This window comes from Ambystoma mexicanum, chromosome 2p (genome assembly GCF_040938575.1).
Source record: "Ambystoma mexicanum isolate Mex_15411 chromosome 2p, UKY_AmexF1_1, whole genome shotgun sequence".
In the NCBI taxonomy this organism is placed as follows: domain Eukaryota; kingdom Metazoa; phylum Chordata; class Amphibia; order Caudata; family Ambystomatidae; genus Ambystoma; species Ambystoma mexicanum.
In genome coordinates, this window is record NC_090923.1 from 1,222,911,423 (window position 1) to 1,222,930,958 (window position 19,536).

At 47.2% G+C, this 19,536-nt stretch overlaps 1 protein-coding gene across 8 annotated transcripts in view; it reads left to right on the forward strand.

Annotated features, from left to right (window-relative positions):
• Window positions 1-19,536, forward strand: part of CCDC120 (coiled-coil domain containing 120) — a 573,003-nt gene that overhangs the window by 417,900 nt on the left and 135,567 nt on the right. The window contains exon 1 of one of the 8 annotated variants that reach the window (XM_069645502.1): window positions 14,063-14,162. The exons of the other annotated variants lie outside the window; for them this stretch is intronic. The gene's annotated coding sequence lies outside the window, so the exon portion shown is untranslated. Of the gene's footprint in view, window positions 1-14,062; window positions 14,163-19,536 lie in introns of those variants that run through there. 8 annotated transcript variants of the gene reach the window in all.

The following is a 19,536-nucleotide window of genomic DNA, read 5'->3' on the forward strand; positions in this document are numbered from 1 at the left end:
CCACGTAGACCTGTGTGGAGGATGGGGCTGGGCTGGGGATATGGTCGGGGTGGGGGCGGAAGGGTGTAACATTTTGTCAATTTCCAGCACTGGTTATATCCTGTATTAAGGTATGGTTACAACATTATTGTACAAGTGGTGCACATTTCTTGGCAAGATGGATTCTTTGCTCGTGATCCAGCTTGCAATGAGCCTGCACAACTTTCTACAGTAAATTAAATGGTTCAGTGGCACACGGAGCCTGACAATGACCGTTATTTAATGTTGCGTAAAATGTGTCATTAAAAAAAAAAAAAAAAAACAGATGAAACCTGCCGTCCTGCTGCCTCCTGTGCAGCGTTTCAGAACCCTAGTCGCGTGGTCGTTCGGGCCATCGGTCTGGTCACGCTGAGAATGGGAGCTTCTTTGGCATCGCGCAATCTTGAAAGTCTAGATCTGGAACAATCTCATGGCAATACTGTGTCTCCAGTTGGAGAGATCTAATGAGGGACATCATTAAATGGAACATGGCTCTATGGGCACATGGATCAATATTTCCTTCTGCTGACTCTATGTTCCGCTTGATTTCCAAAATCGATGCGCTTGTTTGACTTCCAGAAGATGCACCGTTTGAGACGGAGCACCCTTGGTTTCGTGCTGTAGCCTCTGGAAAGGGGTTTTATTACTGCACTATTCAGTAGACTGGGAGATTCTGGTTATATCCTTAAAGTGGGCTACCCCTAATTACTGTGCTTACTGTCCACTACGCATGGCTTGTTTGGCATAGCTCATTTGAACATTGCTCTCAACTCTTTTATAAAGGCATCATGGCAGTGATCCGAAAGAAAACGAAAGCCTATTTCAAATCTGTTAATACAGTAATCTTCTACACTGTAGTCTGTAATCATGTCTGTGTTCAAGTGTCACCTGGATTCTTAGCAACAGGCTATGGCCTTTCCCTGAGGAGCTGGAACTCTTATCTCAACCCTGGATTATTTCTGGAGGGAAACCATGCGACTTCCAGATCAGTTTCTTCCTCAACCACGAATCGTCTAGTGATTTGGCTTCCTCCTAAAGGACCTTAATTTCTCGTTCTCAATGGAACATATCACTAGTGTCCTTGTGACTAATCGACTTCCGGGGCCACCAGTGGTCCAGGGATGAATATCGGTTTCTGCCCCAAACCTCTAGTACACCAGCAGGGACCAGAAAGGATTGGAAACGCAAGCAAATTAAAACCTCCTTGTCCCATTTTGGTAACATGGACGGAACGGCAGGCTTATCTCCAAAAGGGTGTGGATCGTTGTTTAGTTGCAACACAGTGAAAATACAATTATTACCCAGTGCTGAAAGGGACTGTCCAGTCAAGGTTGTATACGAATATCTACTTTATTATTATCACAACAGACAGTTCTAGCACACTACAAAATACAACCCATCCTGTAAAGGTATGCAGAGGACACAGTTTCAAAGAAGGAAAAAGGATGCACTCTGGATACTGACTGGAGGGTATATTAATTAATCACAATAGTTCAAGGATACTGGGTTCCAACACAAAGGGAGCAATGGATCATAAAATGTCACTAGGAGACTTAAGAGAAGGACCGGGGGACAGAACCACAATGTGCCTTGTGCTGTAGAGGTTCTTGGTGCTTGACAGGGTTGAGTCGGTTCAGGGCACTTTGCAGGTTCTGTGACAGAGTTCAAGACTGGAGACAGCTGCGGGTATCGGGCGGCAGGCAGTTTGGTGAGGGAAGATGGACGGCTGCAGGCTAGACTAAACGGTGGCTCATGGTCAGGAATCGTTGCTTTAGCGGTTCTGAAGCACTGGTTGAGACAGAGTGCGGCTTGACAATTGTCAGCGTTGCAGTTGGTTGCAGCGTGAACTTTGCTGGCTCAAAAAACTTCCTTTAAGGCAGACATTGGTAGATGCTCGTAGAGGCACTTTTCCCAGCTTTTTCAATGGGCTTATGTCCTTTAAGGCGGACGGCCCAAAGATGAGGAGTGTGTTGTAGGCAGCTACCTTGTCCTTGGTTGTGGGTTCAGAGACCTTCTGGCACGCCTTATCCAGGAAGCTTGCTGCAGAGCCCAACAGGGCATGCTGTGTGCTGGTTGGGTACCAGTTCTGGAGCGGCTAGAGGGTCCTCTGAGATCTGGCTCTCAATCTGTTCCCTGGGAGATGTTTAGGGGAGGGATCTTGCTTCCCTCTTTGGAAATCCTGGCCTTCCTTCACTGGTGGATGATGTAAGACTACTATAACTTCAGCCAGGGTCCAATGATGAGTTCTTCCTTCTGATTCTGGTGAAACCTTCAGATCTGCCAAAAGAGGGTATCTGCCCTGTTTTAAAGCCAATTGTACCACAGGGATTGGTGTAGACTAAGCCTACCTTAATGAACCAATCATGGGTCCCCACCAACAATCTCCTGAATGTGTGAGATCACACACTACTGCGACCCGGGGGGGTGGTAGAGATTGACCGATTATCTTCACATACAACTTACGATATTAATATAACCAAAATACACATTGCAGTGAAACTCATTGAAGCTAGAAGGCAGTTGGAACAATCCAGATAAGGAAAAATATATATACCTCACTTTATTAATAAATATTAAAAACAGTACATATTCATACAACAGTGCATCACGAAAAACACAAAAGACATCTGTCTATACAATAGGACATACAAAAGGGAGAGTGGAGATTTTATCAGTCCTACTTTCACATTAGAGAAATTCGACTATAGCAGTTATATTTAACCGCTGTTAGAGAAAGAGTGTCGACATGTTTCGGCCAAAGGTCAGATTGGACACGTTCTCAAGTGTCCATTCAGGAACAAATGAAATGGCATACTTCAGGACAAAAATGTATTTATAATGAAGCTGATGTGTAGTTTGGATGAGACATCATGGATTTAATTCCACTGGGTCAGGTGTGCTGGAGTAGATGCAAAATTTCATCCGTCTCAGAATTTTTATATACGTCTGGCGGCACAAATCATAGAATCTATGGCAAAGTTCACCACGTCAGTTGGTTTAGTCACCAGCGCCCTTTCCACTGTGTGTTAACACTGCGTCTTCTAATCCCGCAAAGGAGCTGCATGGATGGATCAAAAGTGACCACAAAAAAAGGTGGAGGTGTACACCCCTCTCAGAAGGCTCGTAATATATCTGCCGTGAGCGGCAAAGTAGCAGCCTCTTGTACTGGTTACACTTGAAACCCCGGGCGTCTGAGCGTCCGATTGAAATGCTGGGCACGTTGTTGGCACATGTGTCAAGTATGAAGCAATAGTACGAAGTCTGTAGGGATCTGGGCCTCGGAGGTTCAGAGATCACTCGTCCGCTTCGGGTGCTGGCTAAACTTAGGAGTTTGTGCCAACAACGTGCCCAGCATTTCAATCGGACGCTCAGACGCCCGGGGTTTCAAGTGTAACCAGTACAAGAGGCTGCTACTTTGCCACGGCAGATATATTACGAGCCTTCTGAGAGGGGTGTACACCTCCACCTTTTGTTGTGGTCACTTTTCCTCCATCCATGCAGCTCCTTTGCGGAATTAAAAGACCCAGTGTTAACACACAGTGGAAAGGGCGCTGGTGACTAAACCAACTGACGTGGTGAACTTTGCCATAGATTCTACGATTTGTGCTGCCAGTGTGCCGCCAGCCGTATATAAAATAATTTTGAGATGGATGAAATTTTGCATCTACTCCAGCACACCCGACCCAGTGGAATTAAATCCATGATGTCTCATCCAAACTACACATCAGCTTCATTATAAAGAAATGTTTGTCCTGAAGATGGCCATTTTATTTGTTCCTGAATGAACACTTGGGAACGTGTCCAATCTGACGTTTGGCCGAAACATGTCGACACTCTTTTCCTCTAACAGCGTTTAAATATAACTGCTATAGTCAAATTTCTCTAATGTGAAAGTAGGACTGATAAAATCTCCACTCTCCCTATTGTATAGACAGATGTCTTTTGTGTTTTTCGTGATGCACTGTTGTATGAATATGCACTGTTGTATGAATATGTACTGTTTTAAAGTGAGGTATATATATTTTTCCTGATCTGGATTGTGATAACTGCCTTCTAGCTTCAATGAGTTTCACTGCAATGTGTATTTTGGTGATATTAATATGGTGTTAAGTTGTATGTGAAGATAATCGGTCAATCTCTACCACCCCCCCCCCCCCGGGTCGCAGTAGTGAGGGGTTTTCAATTCTCTGTGCTTGACGCACCCTTTTTGCTCCCTGATAAACGTCCCGTTTTGAGAATTGCTTCCCCGAAAACAAAAATTTGGGATTTTGCCCTTTATTTGTATAATTCGTGAGATCACAGCCAGAGTTCTTTGCCACAGAAAAGGTAAAGGGGTGAAAACATGTAAATCTAAGTCCCACCCATCTTCCTATCTGTTGTGGATCAAAAGCTGCGGCGAGACCACACTGTCTGGCTCCTGCAAACCACATACTCTTACCTTCTGAATGAGGTCCCCCTGAGGGGTGGACTACTGTAAACCTGCAGTCCAAGACATGACAGTTCACTGCCATCGATACAGAGGGAGGGAGCTGGCATCAGGTTAACACAGTTGTATATGTAAGGTTGTTTGGGTTTCCTGTCTCCTTTGTTAACCTCTACAGCCGAGCCCCATGTAGGCCTGTTTGAAGTACCTTTTAATTGGTATGCAAATCTCTGCCACCAGCTGCAGGGCCCAACCAAAGAGCAGGGCGGATCCATGGAGCCTTTGTTAATCAGCTGGCAATGGCCGGGGGAATGTTTGGTCCACCCTTTATGGAGCTGCATAGTGTACTCCTGCTGTTATAGCCCAACTGAATATGATAGGGCGGACTGTGCCTGTAGGCTGTGCCCACCCAGAATACACAGGTCCATGAGTTTGTCATGCTGTGAGCATAGGAAAATGTGTGTGGATTAGTTGGTTTGTCTACCATCATTCCATTTCATCTCTCTCACTCACACTCACTCACTTCATCCCCAGGAGAAATATTTGGGACATTCCAAAACTTTTTATGTTTAAGGATATTTGTTTTGTTTATTTATTTATTGTGCGCACCGGACCCTGAGGTAGCAGGGCGCAAGAGAACAAGGAAATTTACAGCTTGGTCATAGACGTTACAAGTTACAGGTTGTAGAGCAGGCAGAGCGGACATTTCTTGACTCTGCATGGTAGTGCAAATGCAGGTGCAGATAAAACAGTCAATCAAATCCATGGCAGACGAACAGTATAGGAAGTCAGTGGCGAGCGAGCAATATAGTGGGTCGTTGCGTGTCAGGTGAAGTACAAGTGGAGGTGCGAGGGGTAGAGTGTCATTTATATCGCATTCTCAATGAGCCATTTTATGGTGTTCTTTCTGAAGCTGTTGAACGTTTGGTCAGATCTAAGTGCATGAGGTAGGGCGTTCCATAATTGCGCTGCCTTAACTGGGAAGCTGGATCCTCCAATAGTGGCTAGTTTAAATCTAGGCACTAGGAGGCAGCTAGGGCTGACTGTCCTTGTAAATCTAGTGGGATTTCTTCTGTTGAAGCGTTCTGAGAGGTAGCGGGGGGGGCTTTGTTGTTTAAGCATTTGTGGATAAGGGAAGCAGATTTGAGGTTAATTTTTTCTTGGGTGGAGAGCCATCTGTGTTTGCGTCTTATTTCTGAGATATGTACTTTTCTAGGGATACTTAGGGCCGCTCTAAGTGCATTGTTTTGGAGCACTTGGATTCTATTGATGATTTGTTTGGTTGTCCCTACGTAAAGGGCGTTGCAATAGTCTAATTTTGATAAGATGAGGGCTCTCGCTAGGATAAGACAGCTGTCATCTGATAGGAATTGTTTCCCAGCTCGTATTAGTTTGCATGTATAGGCCGTGGATGAGGCTAGTGAGTTCACCTGTTTGGTTAAGGATAGTGTCGCACAAGGTAAAAACCTAGGGTTTTTACTTCTATGGCGACCTTGATAGTGTTGCCATCGATGAAGGATGAGTAGTTTTGGTTGAGTTTGGAGATGCGGGCTGCCGTACCCAGGAGGATGAGCTCTGTTTTGTCATCGTTCAAGCAAAGGCCATGGTTGGCCATCCATGCTTGAACGATGCTATAGACTCTGTTCACCAAAGCCAGATCTGCAACGTAATCCCCAGTAAGTGGTAGGAGAATATGGGTATCGTCTGCGTAGTTGGTATAGGTGATACCCAAATTATCGAGATCGTCGAAGAGTGGCTTGGTGAAGATGTTATACAGTGTCGGCGAGACACAGGATCCCTGGGGCACTCCACAGGTGATGGGAATCGGGTCTGCTGCCGCTGCGGGGGAGAACACCCTCATGGTCCTGTCATTAAGGAATGACTGTATCCAGACTATAGCCTCCCCTGAGAAGTGAGCCGCCGAGTCCAAGTGATTGCATAGGACTCTATGGTCCACCAAATCCAAGGCGGCTGAGAGGTCTAGAAGGAGCGCTCATTTGCCCTGGTCTCTGAGTGAGTCTATTTGGGCCTTTAAGTCGATAAGGGCAGTTTCTGTGCCGTGTTGCGGACGGAAACCAGATTGGCGGGCGCCAAGGAGATGGTTCATCTCTAGGAAGTTCTGGATTTGGGTGTACGCTACCTTGTCTAATATTTTTAGTAAGAAAGTCACCCTGGTGATGGGTCTATAATTTGTGGGAATGTTGGGGTCCAATGTTTGCTTTTTCAGAAGGGGGAGCACCCAAGATTCCTTTAGATTGTGAGGGATGGTGCCCGTAGTGAAGGAGGCATTAATACGTTTTGTGATGAAGGGGGCTAGATCTCTAGCCGCGTCCTTGATAAGTTGTGCGGGGCATTGGTCACCTTTACAATTAGAGGGTTTAAGAGTCCGAATGGTCTTCTCTACCTCAATAACTGAGACCTTGGAGAAGCGGAATTGGGTGGATTCTTTGGGTTTGGGTGTGGAAATTTTGTCCAACGGAGGTTGGGTTGGTAATGAGGCTTTCTTTAGGGCAATTTTAGTTTGGAGGTTGGTCACTTTGTTGGTTAGTGCCAGTTGTATGTCTGTGCACCAGGTTTTATCTTTAATGGAGTCATCCTGTACTGCGATCGGAGTTTCCAATTCTTTTAAGATGGAGAATAGCTCCTTCATACTGCAGTTGGCTTGGGTGAGCCTGTTATTATAGGTTTCTTGTTTGGCCAGGATAATATCTTTTTTGTACTGCGAAGAGATGTTTATTAGGTTGGTTTTGTTTTCAGCGGTAGGATGCCGGTTCCATGCTGTTTCGCATTTTCTCTTCTGTAGTCTTAGGTTTTTTAGGTGGGGTGTAAACCAGGAGTTCAGATGCTCTTTTTTGGTTTACTATTCCTACGTTTAAGCGGAGCAACTCTGTCAAGAGCAAAGGACATGGCATTATTGAATTCATCCACTAGGATGCCTGGGACGGTATGGTCAGGTAGAGAATTAAGTTTGGGTAGGATGTGGGGCAGAATATTATCCGCTGTGATATTTTTCTTATTTCTGGTTAGAGTGGGTATGGCGGGCGTGGGTGTTGAAACTGTGGGTCTTTTAGTGTTGAGGGTAAAGGAGATAAGGTGATGGTCTGACCATATTTGGGGGGCAATGGCTGTTATAGAAGGGTTACAGTTGTGACTGGCAATCCAGTCAAGAGTTCTTCCTTTAGTGTGTGTGGGAGTATTCACAGTCTGCGTGAAACCTAGTTCTGACAGGGTATTGGCTGTGGCCGTAGCCTGGTGGTCATTGATATCGTTGAACCCTAGGTTGAAGTCTCCTAACACTAAGGTTTGAGAGGAATTTTTTAGCTTCTCAGAGATAACAGTGGTAATATCTTCATTGAAGGTGCTGATGGGGCCAGGGGGTCTATAGAGGAGATAGATATTTAGTGTTTGAGAGTTAGAGGTGGGTAGTTTGATAGAGAGAAGCTCACAAGATTTAAGGGAGGGTGTGGAGGTGATTCTCATAGAGAGATCAGATTTGGCGATAATTGCTATTCCTCCACCACGTGCGTCTGGTCTGTCAGCTCTGAGGGTGGTATAGTTTTCTGGGACGGCCAGAGTGAGAGCCGGACCTGCTGCCTCGTGGAGCCATGATTCAGTAATGGCGATGAAGTCAAGGTCATTTTCCCGTATGACATCTGCTATGTCAGTAGCATGAGCGACTAATGATCTGGCATTGATTAAAGCAGCTTTTAATTCAGGTTCTGGCTGCGCTGTGAGAGGGAGGTTGGCCAAAGGTATATTGTTTCTGGGGTAGAGTTGGCATCTGGGAGGGGCTGTGGCTACCAATGGTCGAAGTAATTTGGGTCGAAGGTGTTCCAGGTTAATGTTGTATTTAATAATAGGTTCGAATATTTTGGGAAGTCGAGCCCGGAGTCTAAGGTTCCTCTGTGCTAGAATGCAAGGTTTGGAGATAGGTTGTATGTGGGCTCCTGGGCCCTCTGTGGACAGAAATGTAAGCATGGTCATATAGACAATGGGAAGTATAACTATCAGATTGGTGAGTGATGCTTGGTGGACTGGGTTAGGCAGGAAGGAGTACATAATGTTACTATTAGTAAACTAGTGGGACTGGACTTAGCTTCTAGGTTGGATACTGGGCAGAGTAGGCTAGGTACAGTCGTCAAATACTAGGTAAGATAAATGCAGCAATCAGGTACTAGGTAATAGGCTAAAAGCAACCGTCAAATGCTGGGCTAGGAGCAGTAATCAGATACTAGAGGCAGCAGTAATCGGGTAAATGCAGCAATCAAATACAAGTCTAAAGCAAGATAAATGCAGCAATCAGGTACTAGGTAATAGGCTAAACGCAACAGTCAAATACTGGGCTAAGAGCAGTGATCAGATACTAAAGGCAGCAGTAATCTGGTAAATGCAGCAATCAGATACAAGTCTAAAGCAGCAGTCAAATACTGCGCTGAGTGCCTTTGAAGCGTAACAATGTCTAGTATCTCAGTTAGTGGAAGTACAGTAACTAAATCAATTGGTGCCCCAGAAAAAAGAAATCCGGTTAATTTAGTGGTGGCGCAGGCTAAGCTATTGCGCAAACTAGGTGTTAATGTCCGAGCCTAATTTGAACAGGCAGATGGGCAGTGATATGTGGGAGTCTCAGAGTAAGGTCTTAGTCTACCATGTAAATACAGACCAGTGACGACATGATACAGAGTACATGGTGGGAAGGGTGAGGCAGTCCATACTATAAATGCTGGGGCGCTTAGTTGCAAGCAGGGATGAAACAGCATACATAATGTAAAGGTACTTTCACAATGCTCATATAGTGTCCATTAGACATACCTTGTGTGGGCAGTTCAGCAGGCAGAGTAACTGGCCAACGGCCTGGAAGGCGTGGACAGGCTGGGACAGGTAGGTAGCCTTAGTACTGTAGGCCTTGTTACTGGAGGCCGGCGACGCCTACCGGTTTGCGGATTGGCTTGTACCGCGCACCATCACCACCAGAGTGGTCCCCGCTCTGGCGGATCAGAAAAGGAAAGGGGTTAGGGGTGAGTTTGTGGGAACGAGCGGGATAAATGCAAGAGAGCAGTGATGTGCTGTTGGCAGCTTCAGTTTGGTTAACACTGTTCACTGAGCTTGGGGGTGCTTTGCGGTTGGTAGCCTTTGTGTGCTGTTGTGAAAAGCTGTGTGGTTTGTTTTGTTGTTGCGGTGTAGTGATGTTTGTGCAGTTTGTTGTGTTTGGTTAGAGTTTGAGAGGTGTATGCAGAGGGGTGAAATTGTTAGTGGGTTGGTTATTGGCCTCGCTATCTAGAAGTGATATGTTCTAAATTTCCATGTTCTTTCTAGATGTGGCACATGAATATCTCTGCATTTCTATCTGGATCCGGCACTGGTTAATATTCACAATGATGTCTATATATATATAGCGCACAACAATATTACAATTGTATCCCAATGTGGCACTGGCCACCTTTGAAATCCTGTCTAGATGTGACGCAGGCTAATGTTCACAATTCTACGTAAGTGTGGCACTTGGTAACCTTCACAATTCTATCCAGATGTGATGCAGGCCAGTGCTCACAATTGTTATCTAGTTGTTAAGCAGGTTAGTGTTAATATCCTGGTCTGCTATGGTCTGAGGGCAGGTAGAGTGGCAGGGCTTCTGGAGTAGAGTGATTGCTCTACTGCCCCTCCCCACCCCCAGGCCACACCTACCTTGATGGTTTCTGCTGGTGGTTGGCTGGCAGCTGGCCTCCCCTGCTGACACCTGCAGACACAATCTGGAGCTGCCTCTGTGGGAGCCGCCCTTTGACTTGGTGCCCTTAGCCTCAGGGCCCGCATGGGCAGAGGGCTGCCCTGGGAAGGTCAGTTATGAGCAGATGGATGTACCAATCGTGGGAGGCGGGAGGGGAAGGGTGGTACTGGGTAAAGGCCAGACCCAAACAAAGGACTACACCCCAGGGACTGTACACTCTAGATGCAGGCCAGCACAATAAAGTGAGGGTCAGAAGCCACAAAAACACTAGAGAAACCCACCAGACTAGCACACACTGATCAACAAAAACGATTGGAAAAAAAACCTCTCCTCTAGAGTACATGAAACAGGGCAAAAATAGATTACAATCAATGTACAACTTCTCACTGAGCATCAACCAGCCCCTAAAGCTGCTTCCAAAGTGGTTTGCCTGCCAGATCCTTCCAGATTGCAGTCCACAAAGCAAGTATAAAAACTTTTATGCCAACACAGAAGCACGATCCCTGGAAGAAACACTAGAATACCTGAATGATACGCCAATGCACATATTAAATGTGAAAGGGGAAGATGTTTTGAATACCCCGATAACCACGACAGACATGAATAGCATTTCAGGACTTCCTTCTCTAAATCCCCTGGACCAGTGGCCTGACGGTCACGTTTCATAAAGTGTTCCTCCCTAAATTAGCCCCACGTCTCCTGTAAACTGAACTATTACAGAAAGGCACTTTTCCAGCTACTATGAGTGAAGCAATCATCACTGTAATAGTAAAGCCTAATGAAGAACCCACCCCCTGTGCATTATGTAGGTCTAAATCATTACATATAGATACTATTTTTTGCAAACTTTGTATCTGATCGCTTAATGTTACAGGCAGCCCTGTTTATGCATCCTGACCAATGTGGATTCCTCCCAGGCAGGTTAACGACCCTGAACCTATGCAGACTGTTGGCGATTATGGCCCATCTTGCTATAACGGAGGGGTGGCTGTGTTATTGAACCCTGAAAACACATTCCACTTGCCAACATGGGAGTTCCTGTTTGCTACCCTGAAGCAGTTTGGGACTTTGGGCTATTACTTACAATCTGTGAGGTTACTTTGTTGTAACCCTACCGCAACGATCAGCATGAAAGGTAAGCAGTCGGACTCAATCGCCATAGGCAAGGGTTCTAGTGGGCTGCCCTTGATCACCCTTCTTTTTTGCTATTGCCGTGGAGGCATTGGTGGCCAAAATCAGAACTCCATATCGAGAAGCGGTCTAGTGCTAGGAGGCAAAAAAGAAAGTATAACCCTTTACGCAGACCAGAGGCGTAGCCAGCATTGTCTAAAAAGTGGGGCCTGTAGCTAATGTAGTTGGGTCCACTGCAGTCACATTAACATCTGTAAATGCCCACGCAGTGCTGCTGAGTGGGCATTTACAGGTTTTTGGGTGGGCCTTGCCCACTCAAGCCCTACCCTGTCAACGCCTCTGGCGCAGACGCTGTCCTGCTCTTTGCTAAGACTGCAAGACTAATCTGCACCTGCTCACTCAAGCGGTGGGACAATTCGGTCAATTCTCAGGGGTCCGGGTAAACTGGTCCAAATCCCTATTGTTTCCCCAAACAAATGAGACTTCCAAGCCATCTGATATCGGAGAGTATATCGGTGGGCAACATTGCCTGTATGTACATATGGAAGAATATCTGGTATGGCCAAGTGGAACTTTTTTTCGAACAGCTCTAATCACCTCTGATAAACTTAGTATGCCATCCCAAAAATCCTAGGATAAAATGGGAAAAGCTGATATGCCCTATACCGCAGGGAGGTCTGGCTGCACCAGATATAGAGCTCTATTACCCGGTGGCTCGAGCCCAATTTGCATCTCACTGGATGCTGGGTTCTTTGTTCTTTCCACACTTGAGGCTATAGAAACTTCTGTCCATGCGCACTCACTTGAAATAACCTTACTTTCTCCCAAACCGATTGATTCCTGTAAGTTCGACCCAGTATCTTGCACCATGAAGGCCTGGGGGGAGGTTGAACACACGTGTGAATATTCCATTCCAATCCACACCGGAACTAAACCACTGGAGCATTAAGGAGCCTGACCCTACGTGCGACGAGGATAGAAAGAAAACCTGGTCCATTTAAGCTGTATATTTCATGTACGTCCTGTACCCAAGACGGTATATTCGTTTCCAATGAACATTTAATTTAAAAAGTCGGTAATAATTTTTGTATGCTCTTTCAATACCATCATATGCACTAGGCGTTGAAGGCCTGGAGCCCTCATTTTCCCCAGGGACCACCCTGTTCTCCCATCCTTAAATACATAGTATCTGCTAAGAGCCATCAAATCATGTGCCCGCTTTATAAATGAGTGCAAGACCCGTCTCTGTCCCTCATCTCCCCACATCCAGAGAAGTTGGGCACAATGGGAGACCCCAGGAGACCACTAGGGGAAGAGGCCTGGACAGGCTTATGTGAGTACACGCTTATGGTCTCCAACACAAAATATACATTTTGTACAACATTTTACTCCAGGCCCACGTCACCCTTAGCTGCCAAGAGAAGTATGACCCGACACAGAGTGGAACATGCACCAAGTGCCACTCTGAGAATGCTGATTTTGCCCCCACTTGGTTTGGTCATGCCCGGCAGTTTCTACGTTTTGGGAAACTAACTTAAAATGAATCTTGAAAATAGCCATCCCTGCCATTCCTCAAGATCAAACATGCTGCCTCTCTGGGGAAATGAGTGGTCAGACAGGAACCTAACAAAAATTGGTGTCTCTGTGTGTGATAATTGCTAAATGTTGTATCTTGTAAATCTGGTCTAACCACCAATCTCCTAGCACCCACACCTGGCTAGGTGACTTCATTGGATCTGCGACATGGCACCTGCCTATCGAGAGTCGGATCACCAAAGATTGCCCCATAGACATCTGGGCACCTTTCCCACAGTTTCTCCAGGAACTTACTAACAATGATCAGCAATTAAACTGCCGAAGTCCAAAAAAACATTGTAATTCTGAGAATGTAAATTGCCTCCTGTATCACCCCACAGTTAGAAGTCCATTGTATAAAGCCATGAAGGCAGTGCTCAAGACGAGCGTACACGCCGGTGGGCGCAGCCAGCCTCCCTCCCTCCCTCCCTCCCTCCCCCCCCCCCCCCCCCCCCCCCCCCCCCCCCGGTTAAAATGAAAAAAATTGAATGTTCACTTTGAATTTAAGCCGACCTCGGGTATCGAACCGCAATTTTCAAGTTTGCAGTCCGACACTACACCACTGCACTATATAACCTGATGTTTATTATTTTTCATCTAAAGGTGAAATGTCTCATTTCGGTACTGCAAGTTCCAAGGAAAACTTTTGAATTGGTTCTTGGAGTTTAAAACAAGCACACCTTTTAACGTTTTTAAAAATACTATTAGAATAAAATATCTTCTTTTGGTTTTGTGTGTTGTTTTTATGAATGGCAAATGCCATTCGTCCTGTGCAATTTGAGTGGTTATGCAAAGCCAATGTAATGAAATGCGCATATTTCACGTTGATATGCTAATTTCTGACGAAGTCACATCAGATTGCGTTGTTTGATGAGCCCTGCCACTTTAATTTTCAGGACTTGACCCCAGGATGCAGGCTATAATAACTGTGAGACGGTGAATAGGAGTGGGGATACTGAGCACCGGGGTCAGCAATGCTCTCCTTCTCTGCGGTCGGTGACTTCCTACCCCACACGCAGGCACAGCTTGCAAGACAGATCTGCTCGCCCTCACACTCATACAGTCAGTCAGCCACACCTCACCTGCTGACACACATGCATTGGTGGTGCTGAAGTCATCGGCGTGGCTGACGCTGGGCCAGCCTCCGCCCCATGAGGCAGCATTCCACGGCGCCTCCCCGCCCTGCTGTTGACATGAGGTGGGAATGGGTGAAGAAACTTTGCGCTGCGCCTGAGACGCAGCCCATTGCGTCCAGCTGCCCCGGCGAGGCACGGCTTCCCCGACAAGGACGAGGTGAGTGGGCCAGACCCTCGATTTAGGCTGCACCCACCCACCCACCCTCCGCCACGAGCACTTCTTTCCATGGTGTACTCGGTACAGGGATAGCTGAAAAATGACTGCTACCACAGCCACATTCCCAGCCATCTTGCGTTCACCGAGACTTGTATTAAACTAACCTCCGTAGTTCCCTCCAGGCTCTCAAAATCCAAAATGCCCCTACCTGAAGACCTTTCGTTTCACGGTTGTGTCGGAATCGGAACCTACCTGGTAGAGTGAGCGCCTCAGTGAGCATACTCCGAGCTTCCCCGGCGTTATTCCCTTTAGCACATAGAACTGCTCTCCTGACGCCCCCGGAACCTTTCAAGCAGCAGTGGGGCGCTGACGGCCACATGCAGGCAGGGCACCTGTGCGCCTAACCCCGTGCAGCGCCAACACGTTCATCTGTTTACGGCCTCAAAGCGTTGAGCATGGGGATGTGGCCAATGGCGAGTCCTCCTCCATAATATACACAATGGATGTGTTCACAGCATTGCGTTTGTGTGCCATTTAGATTGACTAGAATACATCATTATTTCAAGTTACCTGAAGAGATGGCGTACATTTATAGTACATGCTTCCGTCACGTGCTTCTCCACGGTCTCCCCTCTACGTTTCCCACTCTGCTCTTACGCAAAGCCCCTTCTTTGAAAGGAGACTTTTGTGCTTCAGAAAGAGAACGGCAAATTCGTCGGCCGTCTTTATTTCCATGCCACGCGAAAGCGCATATACTCCTCATCCCAATAGCTGCCCGCATCCCTAGGTCATTTTTTAGTTGTTGTGGGGAGGGGAACGTTTCTCAGCTCGGGGCACACTGTTGTATATATTTTGCATATTTCCGCAATGTGCGAGTGTGTTCCTGCTATTAGAATGTACACAGGTGGGATCCAATAGTTGCACAATAACCCCCATCACATAAAGGCACTCTTCGGAGTTGCCCCTCTCCCAAAGAGCCGTGCTTTTGGTTTTTGCTCATGCGAAGGCGGTGTTGCTTATGTCACCTTGCAATTGTATAGCACCTCCTGTCTGTCATTGGGGCGTCAAAGCACTTTAGGTAGATTTTCAGTCGTTTTTTTGCCATGAGAGGATTGGTGATATGTTGGATATAGTCTGTGTGTGCAGTCGGAGGACCCCAGATCAGAAGTTGCCTTTCCAAGTCGCTCAACGGACCCCCACGTCACTTGGGCAGCTCATTCTATTCTAAACGTGGTCCTGAAGTGGCGCTACACATTTTGGAATTAGACCTCAGCGGCCCAGTAGAAGCTGTTTGGAAAGGAACCCATTTTGCTAGGTTATTTGCGTCAGTTTGAGGGGAGTGGAGCCAGCGAGCTGCAGGAGGGGGGGGGGGGGATGCACCTGGTGATTGGGTGGGACTGCTTCATGCTCATCCTATAGCAGAGCTCGCAAGTGTTCCCATTTCATGCGCGAGAGAGACATTTAGACCCGTTTTTTGTTGTTGCTGCAGTTCTGGATTTTGGCAAGTCCCACCATTCCAAGAAAAAAAGCAGGTCTTAATGCATTTCTCAAGCGTGGGATGGGTGAACGGCTCTGCCGTAGGTGTTTGCTGGGGAGCTGCGGAATTACCACTTGTGCAGAAGGGCCGTGCAAGGGACATGGCTTCGCAGGAACCCGACGTTCGGCTGGAGTCTTGGAACCCGATTTTAAGTCCTGTGGTTAGACTCTGGTGAACGGAGCAGGAGAGGTGAACCCGTCTAGACAGTCGACGGCTCTTCGTGGCAGCGCGTCAGGCCAGGTTAGTAGATTCAGGACTAGACATGTCTGTCGTTCCATGGCGGGTCCCAGATCAAACCGAATGAAAGCAGGAGCACGCGATATGTGACTGGTATATCGCCGACCATCCATTCAAGAGGTGTACTGGCTAGGGGGGGGGGGGGCGCTGCAGCACAGCCGCCCTGGAATGGTTTGCCTTTTGGTGCTCTTGTTTCTGCTCCCTGCCCACCAGAGCTTCTGATGGTCGTGTGTGCGGTCTCTGGTTGCTGCCTCCAGGTACACTGACTGCGTAGTTTCCAACACGACCCATTCCAATCTGTAGGTGCTTATCTAGTCTTCGTTTTTTCTTTGCATTCTGGGATGTGTAGTTCTACTTTGCCCGTTATGAAAATCAGACTACAAGTGCCAGAATGCAAAGAAAAAAAACAGGACTCGATAAGCACCTATATATTGGAGTGGATCAAGTTGGCAACTATGCGACTGGAGTTACATACGCACGAGACTTCCCATTGGGAAGGTCAACTTTATAGCTACAGTAGCAGCTGGTGGCAGCATCTGGCTTAAGTGTTACTTGTTTGTGGAAATACCCTCCTTTCTTAGAGCGGAAAGCAGCTTGAGACCCCTGTTGGGTGCATACATTATAATGGAGACCAAGAAATACAGCCTGAAGTTAATAGCCACCGATTTATGATACGGCCAGCCAGCAGGGAGCTGAAATACTAAATGCCCACTGTAAAGCTATACTTTTTTGTCAGCAAGAGGCTGATGTGGCAGAACCAGTGTTAAAAGGCAACTGGATGATAGCACTTCTTTATACCTCGAGGTAAGCGACAGCGGGAAGGGCTCCAGCAAACACAGCCTGTAAGGCAGCGCTGTAAAGCACACATTTAAAGCCCCAGAACGAAAGTAATTGCGAGGCATTCGACCATCTGCGTGGTTGGTGTGCGCTCACCTGGGCTTTTTTGAAATGTTTTCATTAAATGGAATGATACATACCAACCTTAGGAAAATGTGTGGGACTAATTCCTATGCTCACACCACGACAAACGCATAGACCCGTGTACTCTGGGTGGACACAGCCTACCAGCATAGTCAGCCCTGTCATATTTGGTTGGAATGTGACCGCTAAGTGTACACTGTCCTCTCCAGGGAAGGAGGACCAAGGAAACCCCTGCCATGGCCAGCTTGATTAACCAACAGTCTCCATGGATCCGCCCTGCTCTTTTGTTTGGCCTGGCAGTGATTAACATACTGATTAGGGGATACTTCAAAAAGGCCCACATGGAGCTTGGCTGCAGAGGTTAACAAAGGAGACGGGGAAACCCCAACAACCTTTCATATTTAACTGTGTCAACCTGAAGCAAGCTCCCGCCTTCAGTATCAATGACGGTGAGCTGTCCTTTCTGGGACTGCATGTTTACAGTAGGCCACCCTGGTAGGGGGACACCATTCATAAGGCACGAGAATGTGGTTTTCCGGAGCCAGAGAGTCTGGTCTTGCCACAGCTTCAAAGGGGGCCTTCCACTTTAATCAGGAGCCACAGAGATGCATTAACCAGAGAGATTCTTTGATTAATGACAGGAAGATGGGTGGGACCTAGTATTACACATTTTCACCCCCTTTACATTTCCTGTTTCAAAGCACTCTGGTTATTGCTTCATGCATACAGGAGATTTATGGTGGGGACACCAGGGTTGGTTCGTTAAGGTAGGCTCGGCTTGAACCAATCCCTCTGGTCCACTTGGTTTTAAAAGAGGGCTGCCCCCCTCTTTTTGCAGAGCATCTAAAGGCTTCACCAGAAGTAGAAAGAAGAACTAATTCTTGGACCCTGGCTGAAGGTACAGTCTGCCTTACATCTTCCGCCGGTGAAGGAAGACCAGAATTTCCAAAGAGGGAAGCAAGATCCCTCCCCTAAACATCTTCCAAGGAACAGTGGGAGACCCAGAACTCGGAGGACACTCTAGCCGCTCCAGAACCGGTACCCAACCAGCACACAGCGTGCCCTGCTAAGCTGTGCAGCACGCTTCCTGGATAGGAAGTGCCAGAAGGTCTCTGAACCTACAACCAAGGACAAGGCAGCTTCCTGTAACACACTCCTCCGCTGTAGGCCGTCCGCCTTAAAGAACGACACAAGCCCATTGAAGAAGCTGGGAGAAGTGGATTGACGACATCTACTGACGGCCGCCTTAAAGGACATTTTCGAACCAATTGAGTTCATCGAGCTGCAACCGACTGCAATGCTGACAGTTGCCAAACCACAATCGCTTAAAAGACATCTTTGACGTCTCGACCGGTGCTTCAGAACCGCTGAACAGTGCTGAGGCAACAATTCATGACCCCAAGCTGACATGTAGGCCAGCCTGCAGCCGTTCGTCCAGCTACGCTTATCGAACCGTCTTGCCGCCTGATACCACAGCTGACTCCCATCTTCAACTGTCAGACGCTGTGCAGTACCCTGAAGCCGACCTGACCCTGTCGGGCACCAAGAAAATGTACAGCCAAAGGTACATTGTGGTTCTGTCCCCCAGGTCCTTCCTAGAAGGCCGCATGAGACATTAAGACCCATTGCTCCCTTTGTGCTGAAGCCAAGTAAACTTAAACAGTTGTGTATTCACCATACCGACTACCCTCCTGTCAGTATCCAGAGTGCATCCCTTTTGGTGGGTTGTATTTCATAGTGTTGCTAGAACTGTCTGTTGTGTTATAAAGAAAATAGTAGATAATTTTAGATACAACCTTGACTGGACAGTCCCTTTCAACATTGGGTAATAATTGTACTGTCGGTGTGTTGGCAACGAACCAACGATTCATAACCTTTTGGAGAGAAGCCTGCCGTTCCGTCCATGTTTCCAAAATTAGACAAGGAGATTTATAATTTGATTGGAATAACAATCAGTTCGGATCCCTTTTGGTGTACTAGAGATGTGGGGTTGATGGATGGTTTAGATACAGATATTCACCGCTGGACCACTGTTGCCCTGGAAGTTCATTCATCACAGTAATATAGAAAGGAATATAGTGCCATGTTATAAGACTGCTGACTGGCAACATGGGGCAGTTACTGCCCCCCATCCCCCCACCCCCCCGAGGCTCGAGGCCAATTTCAGCTGAAAAGTTTGCAAGGCCCCGCCACTGAACTTGGGTACTCTGGCAGTCCCAGCCCTTTACCCAAGCAGGAGATTTTGATCAAATGGTGCATATCAAAGCATATTTGGTCAGCAACATTGGTCCAATCAGCTGTGTGGCGCAGTAACTAAAACAGGCCCACTTTTACCCAAAAAAGCCCACAATAGCATGTTTGGTCGGCCCTTCTGGCATTGCCTTATTGCTGTATATGTCATTCGATCCTTTTTCCCAGAGGCCAGTAGCCGCTGCTTCGAGTGGATCCCACCTGTGGCGGTGGAGGAGCATCTATGCCTCAAATCCCAAGGAAGAGCCAGATTTCTCCCGGCCGGAAGAGCTACAACTTCACTTGTCTGCCCTCCTGCTGCCCACTTTAAGTCAACACCAAGATACCACTGAGCCTACAAAGTCCTCAGCCTGGCATCGTGAGGGAACCCGGTTTTGTTTATTTTATTGCCAGAGCATCTTCACCAAGGCACTTTACAAAATGTACGAA